The 8,675-nt window shown below is 59.3% G+C and overlaps 1 long non-coding RNA gene across 1 annotated transcript; it reads left to right on the top strand.

Annotated features, from left to right (window-relative positions):
• Positions 1–502: 502 nt before the first annotated feature.
• LOC142924142 (uncharacterized) lies at positions 503–8,644 on the top strand. Its single transcript, XR_012941290.1, has 3 exons — positions 503–1,024; positions 1,444–1,507; positions 8,432–8,644. It is a non-coding gene; the product is annotated as an uncharacterized LOC142924142 (long non-coding RNA).
• Positions 8,645–8,675: the final 31 nt, after the last annotated feature.

Genomic DNA, 8,675 nt, shown 5'->3' with positions numbered 1-8,675 from the left:
TATAATTGTGCGTGTGGAAAAACCACGGCGGATTACATAAGCCGTGCCCGCGCCGAGCGGCGCGAGCGAGCACCGGTGGTCTCAGAAGTCGCGGTCACGATCCAGCGGTCACGGCGGGCGGGGGGCCAGGCAGTCACGGGGCACGTGATGGGAACGGGTGCCCCGACTCGAGGGGCGGGGGGGGGGGTGCATAAAGGGGGCTCCTGAAGGTCAGGAGGCGGAGGGGGTCGTCGAGGGATGGAAAATGAGACCCGGGGAAGCGGTGGAGGGGGCACCGTGTGTGTGGGGGGGGGGGGGTGGGCTGGGGGGCAGACAGGAGACGGGGAAATCGGAAGTCGGGTGGGCTTCGAGGGAAGCGGAAAGAGGAAGTGGCGAGGGAGTTGGTATGCGGAGTGGGGGGGTAAAGTGCAGGTGGGAGGCTGGGAAGGAAGGGGAGTTGTAGTGTGGGGGGGGGGGGGGAGGCTGACGGGGCGAGCTGGAAATGGGGGTCCCTTGGTGTTGCTTGGGATAGAGGCTCGCGATGACGCGGGTCGCGCTGTCTCACGGTCACTGCGTCCTCGAGGACGTGGAGAGACGCCGCGACGCAATCTCGCCACGCTCTCAAGGAGAGCACCGGGGAGTCGCGCCGCATCAAACGCGAACGCACCTCGAGACTCCGCGCGGAAACAGTGCGACTGTTTAGTTTACAGAGATAGGAAATCAGTCATAGACAGAGAGGAGCTGGGGTGCGGGGAGAGTCGACATGCGTGGAGAAGAACGAGCGACCTTCCCTTGGAGTGAAGGTTGTCTCGAGGGATTCCACACACATACACAAGGGGAGAATGGCGTGCAATGAGCCACTGGAGGGAATTGGCGAACACAGTTCGGGGGGAATCCATAAGAGCTGAGAGTTGCAAGAGTGGAGTCATCAAGAGTGGTGCCATCAACGCGTGGACGACGCTCCCAGTGGCCGCTGTGGTACGACGATAGAAAATTGCGCAGTTCGAGATACGAGGGTCCGCGGAGATGAGACGCGACGGGAGAGGTGAGGGTTGATCAGCAACTCCAGAGATACGGGGAGCTTCCGTGCTGCCATGGTGAGCACAGTCGACTTGCAAAGGCAGAGGTCGGTTCAATTTCCCGGCGCGGCAGCTGAGACAGAAGGGGCACGTTTCTTAAACAGCCCTCCTCGCCCCCACCAACCCCGATCTCCGCCACCTCTTTCCACACAGCAAAAAAGAAATGGGTTCGCCACAGGTCGTCGATCGGTAGGTGACGTGCGGGTAGGGCAAAGCGTGGGTGCACGCATCTCTTCCAATATGTCCGTTCAGCGTGAAATAGTAGACTATCCTCTAGAGAGCTGTCAAGAGCTCCGTCTGTTGCAGGCTCTTCCGCCAGTATTTGCGCGAGCAAGCGCTTGCAGTCCTGCGCCTTTACCATGATATTTTTTTTCTTTCCCATCAGCACCATCTACGAGCACGCGCACAGGGGTTGGGACGTTTTGGACCGCGCTCTGACGGAAGATGAGGTGAGTTAACGCGTGGGTGATTGGTGGCGGTGGTGGTTGACTGACGGAAGATGAGGTGAGTTAACGCGTGGGTGATTGGTGGCGGTGGTGGTTGACTGACGGAAGATGAGGTGAGTTAACGCGTGGGTGATTGGTGGCGGTGGTGGTTGACTGACGGAAGATGAGGTGAGTTAACGCGTGGGTGATTGGTGGCGGTGGTGGTTGACTGACGGAAGATGAGGTGAGTTAACGCGTGGGTGATTGGTGGCGGTGGTGGTTGACTGACGGAAGATGAGGTGAGTTAACGCGTGGGTGATTGGTGGCGGTGGTGGTTGACTGACGGAAGATGAGGTGAGTTAACGCGTGGGTGATTGGTGGCGGTGGTGGTTGACTGACGGAAGATGAGGTGAGTTAACGCGTGGGTGATTGGTGGCGGTGGTGGTTGACTGACGGAAGATGAGGTGAGTTAACGCGTGGGTGATTGGTGGCGGTGGTGGTTGACTGACGGAAGATGAGGTGAGTTAACGCGTGGGTGATTGGTGGCGGTGGTGGTTGACTGACGGAAGATGAGGTGAGTTAATGCGTGGGTGATTGGTGGCGGTGGTGGTTGACTGACGGAAGATGAGGTGAGTTAACGCGTGGGTGATTGGTGGTGGTGGTGGTTGACTGACGGAAGATGAGGTGAGTTAACGCGTGGGTGATTGGTGGCGGTGGTGGTTGACTGACGGAAGATGAGGTGAGTTAACGCGTGGGTGATTGGTGGCGGTGGTGGTTGACTGACGGAAGATGAGGTGAGTTAACGCGTGGGTGATTGGTGGCGGTGGTGGTTGACTGACGGAAGATGAGGTGAGTTAACGCGTGGGTGATTGGTGGCGGTGGTGGTTGACTGACGGAAGATGAGGTGAGTTAACGCGTGGGTGATTGGTGGCGGTGGTGGTTGACTGACGGAAGATGAGGTGAGTTAACGCGTGGGTGATTGGTGGCGGTGGTGGTTGACTGACGGAAGATGAGGTGAGTTAACGCGTGGGTGATTGGTGGCGGTGGTGGTTGACTGACGGAAGATGAGGTGAGTTAACGCGTGGGTGATTGGTGGTGGTGGTGGTTGACTGACGGAAGATGAGGTGAGTTAACGCGTGGGTGATTGGTGATGGTGGTGGTTGACTGACGGAAGATGAGGTGAGTTAACGCGTGGGTGATTGGTGGTGGTGGTGGTTGACTGACGGAAGATGAGGTGAGTTAACGCGTGGGTGATTGGTGGCGGTGGTGGTTGACTGACGGAAGATGAGGTGAGTTAACGCGTGGGTGATTGGTGGCGGTGGTGGTTGACTGACGGAAGATGAGGTGAGTTAACGCGTGGGTGATTGGTGGTGGTGGTGGTTGACTGACGGAAGATGAGGTGAGTTAACGCGTGGGTGATTGGTGGCGGTGGTGGTTGACTGACGGAAGATGAGGTGAGTTAACGCGTGGGTGATTGGTGGCGGTGGTGGTTGACTGACGGAAGATGAGGTGAGTTAACGCGTGGGTGATTGGTGATGGTGGTGGTTGACTGACGGAAGATGAGGTGAGTTAACGCGTGGGTGATTGGTGGCGGTTGATCTGCACATGAGCCCTCGTGGCGGGTAGCGGCGACGATTATCTGAACCTGCTCCTGGGCCTCCCCTAGATCGACTCAGCCTCAGATTAGTACTTTGGTGCAGCGGTGTGTAAACATCGCCACTGGGGAGACAAAGGTGGTCGGGCATGGTGCTGGCCACCCACCCCCTCGTGTACCGTTGCGGCCTTCATAGGTGCTCGCGAACAGCACTTGCCCCTACAGTCTGTTACGGCTGTACGGGGGATCTTTGTCTTATTTTTGCTGGCGGCACTGGCGGTGGTTGTAACACTCCCGAGTGGTGGTGGTAGTGGTAACACTCGCGAGTGGTAGTGGTGGTAACACTCGCGAGTGGTGATGGTGGTGGTAACACTCCCGAGTGGTGGTGGTAACACTCCCTAGTGGTGGTGGTAACACTCCCGAGTGGTGGTAACACTCGCGAGTGGTGGTAACACTCGCGAGTGGTAGTGGTGGTGGTAACACTCCCGAGTGGTGGTGGTAACACTCGCGAGTGGTAGTGGTGGTGGTAGTGGTAACACTCGCGAGTGGTGGTAGTGGTAACACTCGCGAGTGGTAGTGGTAGTGGTAACACTCGCGAGTGGTAGTGGTAACACTCGCGAGTGGTGGTGGTAGTGGTAACACTCGCGAGTGGTAGTGGTGGTGGTAACACTCTTGAGTGGTGGTGGTAACACTCGCGAGTGGTAGTGGTGGTGGTAACACTCGCGAGTGGTAGTAGTGGTGGTAACACTCGCGAGTGGTAGTGGAGGAGGGGGGTGAGGAGGGGGCTGGGTAAGGAGCGAGTGGGTAAGGAGGGGGAGGGGGGTGAGGTGGGGGCTGGGTAAGGAGGGGGAGGGAGGGGGGAGGGAGGGAGGGGGGTGAGGAGGTGGAGGGGGTGAGGAGGGGGAGGGGGGTGAGGAGGGGGGTGAGGAGGTGGAGGGGGGTGAGGAGGGGGGTGAGGAGGGGGGTGAGGAGGGGGGAAGGGGGGTGAGGAGGGGGGTGAGGAGGGGGAGGGGGTGAGGAGGGGGGTGAGGAGGGGGGTGAGGAGGGGGGTGAGGAGGGGGGTGAGGAGGGGGTGAGGAGGGGGTGAGGAGGGGGGTGAGGAGGAGGGTGAGGGGGTGAGGAGGGGGGTGAGGAGGGGGTGAGGAGGGGGGTGAGGAGGGGGGTGAGGAGGTGGTGAGGAGAGGGGTGAGGAGGGGGTGAGGAGGGGGTGAGGAGGGGGAGGGGGTGAGGAGGGGGGTGAGGAGGTGGTGTTCCCTGGAGGTTTTTGTCACGACTCGAGGCGACTGTCGCATGAAGCTGATGCCACTTTAAATATTGTTTGGGTGTTTAGGAAAAGTCGCGTATTTCTTTGAACCTATCTACAGAAAGACCCCACACATCTGAATTCCTGCAGTCACGCAAGCTTTAAGTCAAAATATTTTATATTTTTAGTTGTTGGAGGCGGCGATGGAGGGATGAGGGGGAAGGGAGGGGGCTAGCGTAAATGATTTGCGAGCTCCTTGGGCTCCACACGCGGCGTTGGACATCTGTGAAAAAGAGCTTTACAGCTCATCGGATTCCTCCAGTCTAAATACACATTCTGATGCTGTCCCCTCAACCCAGTAACGTTGGACTCCTTGCTACGGCAAAGACGCGATCGAGGTCAGTCGACAATCAATAGCACTCACGATTCCTCCATGGCCTCATCCATACCTGCCCCCCCCCCGCCCTCTCGTCTCATTCTGCTCCCCTCCACGCACTCTCAGCTCCCGTCCTCTCGTCTCACTCTGCTCTCCTCCACGCACTCTCAGCTCCAGCAACCGATGCGTCCGTCTGTCGAAGCTCTCAGCCAATGCGTCCCTCAGCGGGAGGTCGCTCCTTCTCCTCTGCTGCCCTCGTGGTTTGTAGATTCCCCCCCCAGCCCTTTCGTAGTCTGGACTCTCTGCCCCTCCTTGAAGGGGACCAGTCCCAAGACTTTCCTTTTCCCCTCTGACTACGACCGTCTATTATAATACCCTATTCAAGCATTGCATCTACTATGCATACTGTATGTGTGCGTCTGTATTTCCCATGCTGCACCTGGAGACGCAAGCGTGCCTAGACGCTTTACAACTCCACGTTGTCATCGTGATGTGGACGAGAGTGAACGAGTGGTGTTCATTAGAATGATCACGGGCGACTACTTCGAATGTTACCCCCCCCTTCTCCATCTCGTAGTAAAATACACGGCGGCGAGATTGAGTGTCTTCATGAAGAGGGCAGGCTCAGCCTGAATGTCGACATCTTTCCCGCTAAGCACTCACACCCCCGAGTCGCACAATCACGCCAACACAGGCACCGGAAACCAAAATAATAACAAACGCGGAATTTTTTTTTTTCACGAAAAAAAATCTCAACATTTCAAAATCCGCAATGCCACCACGTGGTGAGCACGATCAATGACGTCACGACTCAGCCCTTGACGAGCCGCGAAGCTGCCGACCCCTCTGCTCGAGCCGGCGACTCACTCGCTGTGAGCGTGGCGCTCACGTGGATGTGAGCGTGGGAGGGGCACCTCGTTACCTCGGGGGTGGTGGAGGGGGAGTGGGTGGAGGGGGGGGTGGAGGTGGTGGAAGGGGGGATGGAGGATGGAGGGGTGGGGGTGGAGGGGGGTGGGTGGAGGGGGCGAGGTGAGGGGTGGAGGAGGTGGGAGGGGTGGAGGGAGGGGGTGGGGTTGGAGGGGTGAAGGGAGGGGGTGGAGGGTGGAGGGAGGGGATGGGGGAGGAGGGGTGAAGGGAGGGGGTGGAGGGGTGGAGGGAGTGGGTGGGGGTGAGGGGTGGGTGGAGGGGGGTGGAGGGGGGGGGATGGAGGGGGGTGGAGGGGGGAGGAGGGGTGGAGGGAGGGGTGGTGTGGAGGGGGGATGAGGAGGTGGGGGAGGGGTGGGAGTGGGGGGGAGGAGGGGGTGGGGGTGGAGGGTGGAGGGAGGGGTGGGGGTGGAGGGAGGGGTGGTGTGGAGGGAGGAGGGAGGGGGTGGAGGGGGGGATGGAGGGGGTGGAGGGTGGAGGGAGGGGGGTGGGGGTGTGCTCCGTGCAACCGAGCACGTTCGCTCCGCCGTGGAGACGTCCTCCGCGGCGACGCTGCGGCTGGAGCGAGGGGTCGGCCACGGCGAGGACCCCGCCCTCGACGACGCCGCCGACGCCCGTGGCCACGGATTCTGATGCAACCGTTGCGTCGAGGGCGGCGTCGCGAGTTGTCACTGAGGGTACGGAGGCGGGGGGCCAGACGATCGCGGCTGGGGACCGCCGTGGGGTGACCTCCGTGGCGCTAGAGGAACGATTCGCTGCCGCGTCGCGGGTCACTCGCGTCTCAAGGGCGCCGCTCACACTGAGGCTGGCGGGGGCTGTGTTCGTCGAGTGGGGAGCGCGAGGGCACGTGGCGGCCAGGGGTTTTCTCGGTATTTACTTTGTTTTGGGCTCGAGCGGCGGAGGGGACAAGGAGGCGTCGGACGCGCGCGGGGAAGAAAGGCGGCGAGTTCAATTGTCTTCACCAGGCCGACGACTCGCGTGACGAGAGGCAGTCGTGGCGTTTTGATGGGGGCTCGACTGAGCGGAAAGGGAATATTTCGACGATGGAGGCAGCATGCCTCCATCGGTTGAGCGGGGGGGGGGGCGGAGGGTTAACTGGGAGTCGTTATCATTATCACCGCGTGAGATCGATCAATCAATGTTTGAGTCACAATCAAAACATAAACAAGGCAGTAACGCACAAGAACAAACCCCCCGCCATCAGCATGGGCACTGCATCACTGCGCGCGCACGTGACTAAACAATTTAATTTGACCAGGTAAGGCCCACTGAGCTAGTTACCTCTGTTTCAGAAGCTACCTCGCACGGTTGGCTAGGTACGGTGCGAAATAAGTTCAAAATTATAGCTCAACTAAGAGGCTTATCGTGTGGAAATGTATCGCAGCCAAATTCTCAAAAACGCATGTTCGTAAATGTGGAGGGGAAAACCGGAGGACCCGGAGAAAAATCCACGCGACCACTGGTAGAGAGGCGTGCAAGCTGCAACTATACAGGCGCCACCGTCGGGATGGAATCCACGACCTCCTGTATACCTGGCGAGGTAGTTAACATCTCGCCAATGTGGCGCGCTCAATCAAAACACAAAACGCACAAAAACAAATAACAACCCCCCACCCCGCTTCAAAATGAGCACTGGCTCACCGCGTACACCTATGTGACAGGCTAACGTTTCTGGCAGTGGCCCTAAGTCAGTACTGAGAAGGTGGAAATATTTACTGACTTGGAGGCGGCGACGGAACTTCACGGTAATTTGCCTTGAAGAAACTAAGAAGCCTCAGGACATTTTAAGATAGGGCACATGCGGGCAATGTTGAGTTATCAATGAAGAGATATGCACAATGACCTCATTCACACTAACCCACCAAACCCTATGCTTGCCTCTCACCCAATCCACACTAACCCACCAAACCCTATTCCTACCTCTCACAGTATCCACTCCAGTCTACTGGACCCTATCGGCAGCCCTAAACTTATCCCCAAATTCGCGTGCTCTACCCTAGCACTCTTTGAGCGGTGTGTTCATTCGTCACGTCTAGCGTCCACAGGACTACGGTGCTGAGGGCCTCGCCGTGCATCTCCCCCCCTCCCCCCCCAGGGTCACACTCCCTCCTCCTCCTGCTTCTCAATCCCATGGGGGGGGGTGGCAGAATCTGGGAGTCCAGGGGCCCCGCGTGCGTGTGGACAGGCTGGGAGTAAACCGATCCCAGGCGGCACGCGGATCCTGCCTGAGCACTAAGACCCCCGCCCAGCCCCATTTATCCAACGCCCCGCACCCCCCCTGAGCAAGGAGTCGGATCCCATGGGCTCGCAGATCCGGGCGATGTTCGAGTGGCCCCGCAAATTCGTACCGCGGGGGGCCCTGGCGCAGAGAGCAGTGAGCAGGACGCCCCGCGCGCCGCTATTTATATCCCACGGAAGGAAGATCGTCTTACTCCGGGCAGCAGCAACATCTAATAATATTGATGACGACGACGATCGTGATGAAGATTGTGATCATCATCATCATGATGTATAAGTCTCTAAACGTTTTCATGGGTGTTTTTTTATTATCATCACCGTCAGGATCGTGATCAGCTGCTGCTGCCCGCGTGTGGGTTGGTAAATACACGTCCGAGCTCCTCGCTTCACGCGTTCATTCATTGAGTCGCCCGCGCGGTGTCGCGTCTCGCCAAGGTAAACCGGAGCCGCGCATGTCAGGTCGGCCGTGGAGGGCAGGTGGGACGGAGGGGAGGGAGCAGGGAGATTCTCCACTGTTGCGTTACCTCCCTCCTCCCTCCCGCCGCCCGACTCTTCTTACCCCTCCCCGCAAAGAGGCTGCATCTATCTGTAGCAGTCTCGACGGCGTCGCGGCCCCTCGCTCTCTCTCTGCGAAGACGGCGCTGCGGCCCCACAGCCGCACGGCCGCGGCGGACACCCCGCGCCTCATCTGCAGTGCGCGGCTCTTACGCGACAGCCAGCGCCAACAGGAGAGACGGTGAGCGTGCTCCGGGTGTTTGGTGATGGTGCTGGTGGGGGGTGGGGCACACGGAGGCGGTGTGGTGGTGGTGGGGGGGGT

The sequence above is a fragment of the Petromyzon marinus genome, chromosome 9, assembly GCF_048934315.1.
Source record: "Petromyzon marinus isolate PM22_M1 ecotype Great Lakes invasive population chromosome 9, UKy_Petmar_22M1.pri1.0, whole genome shotgun sequence".
In the NCBI taxonomy this organism is placed as follows: Eukaryota; Metazoa; Chordata; class Hyperoartia; order Petromyzontiformes; family Petromyzontidae; genus Petromyzon; species Petromyzon marinus.
Note: the sequence above shows the minus strand (reverse complement) of the source record. Positions and strands in the feature narration are given on the sequence as shown.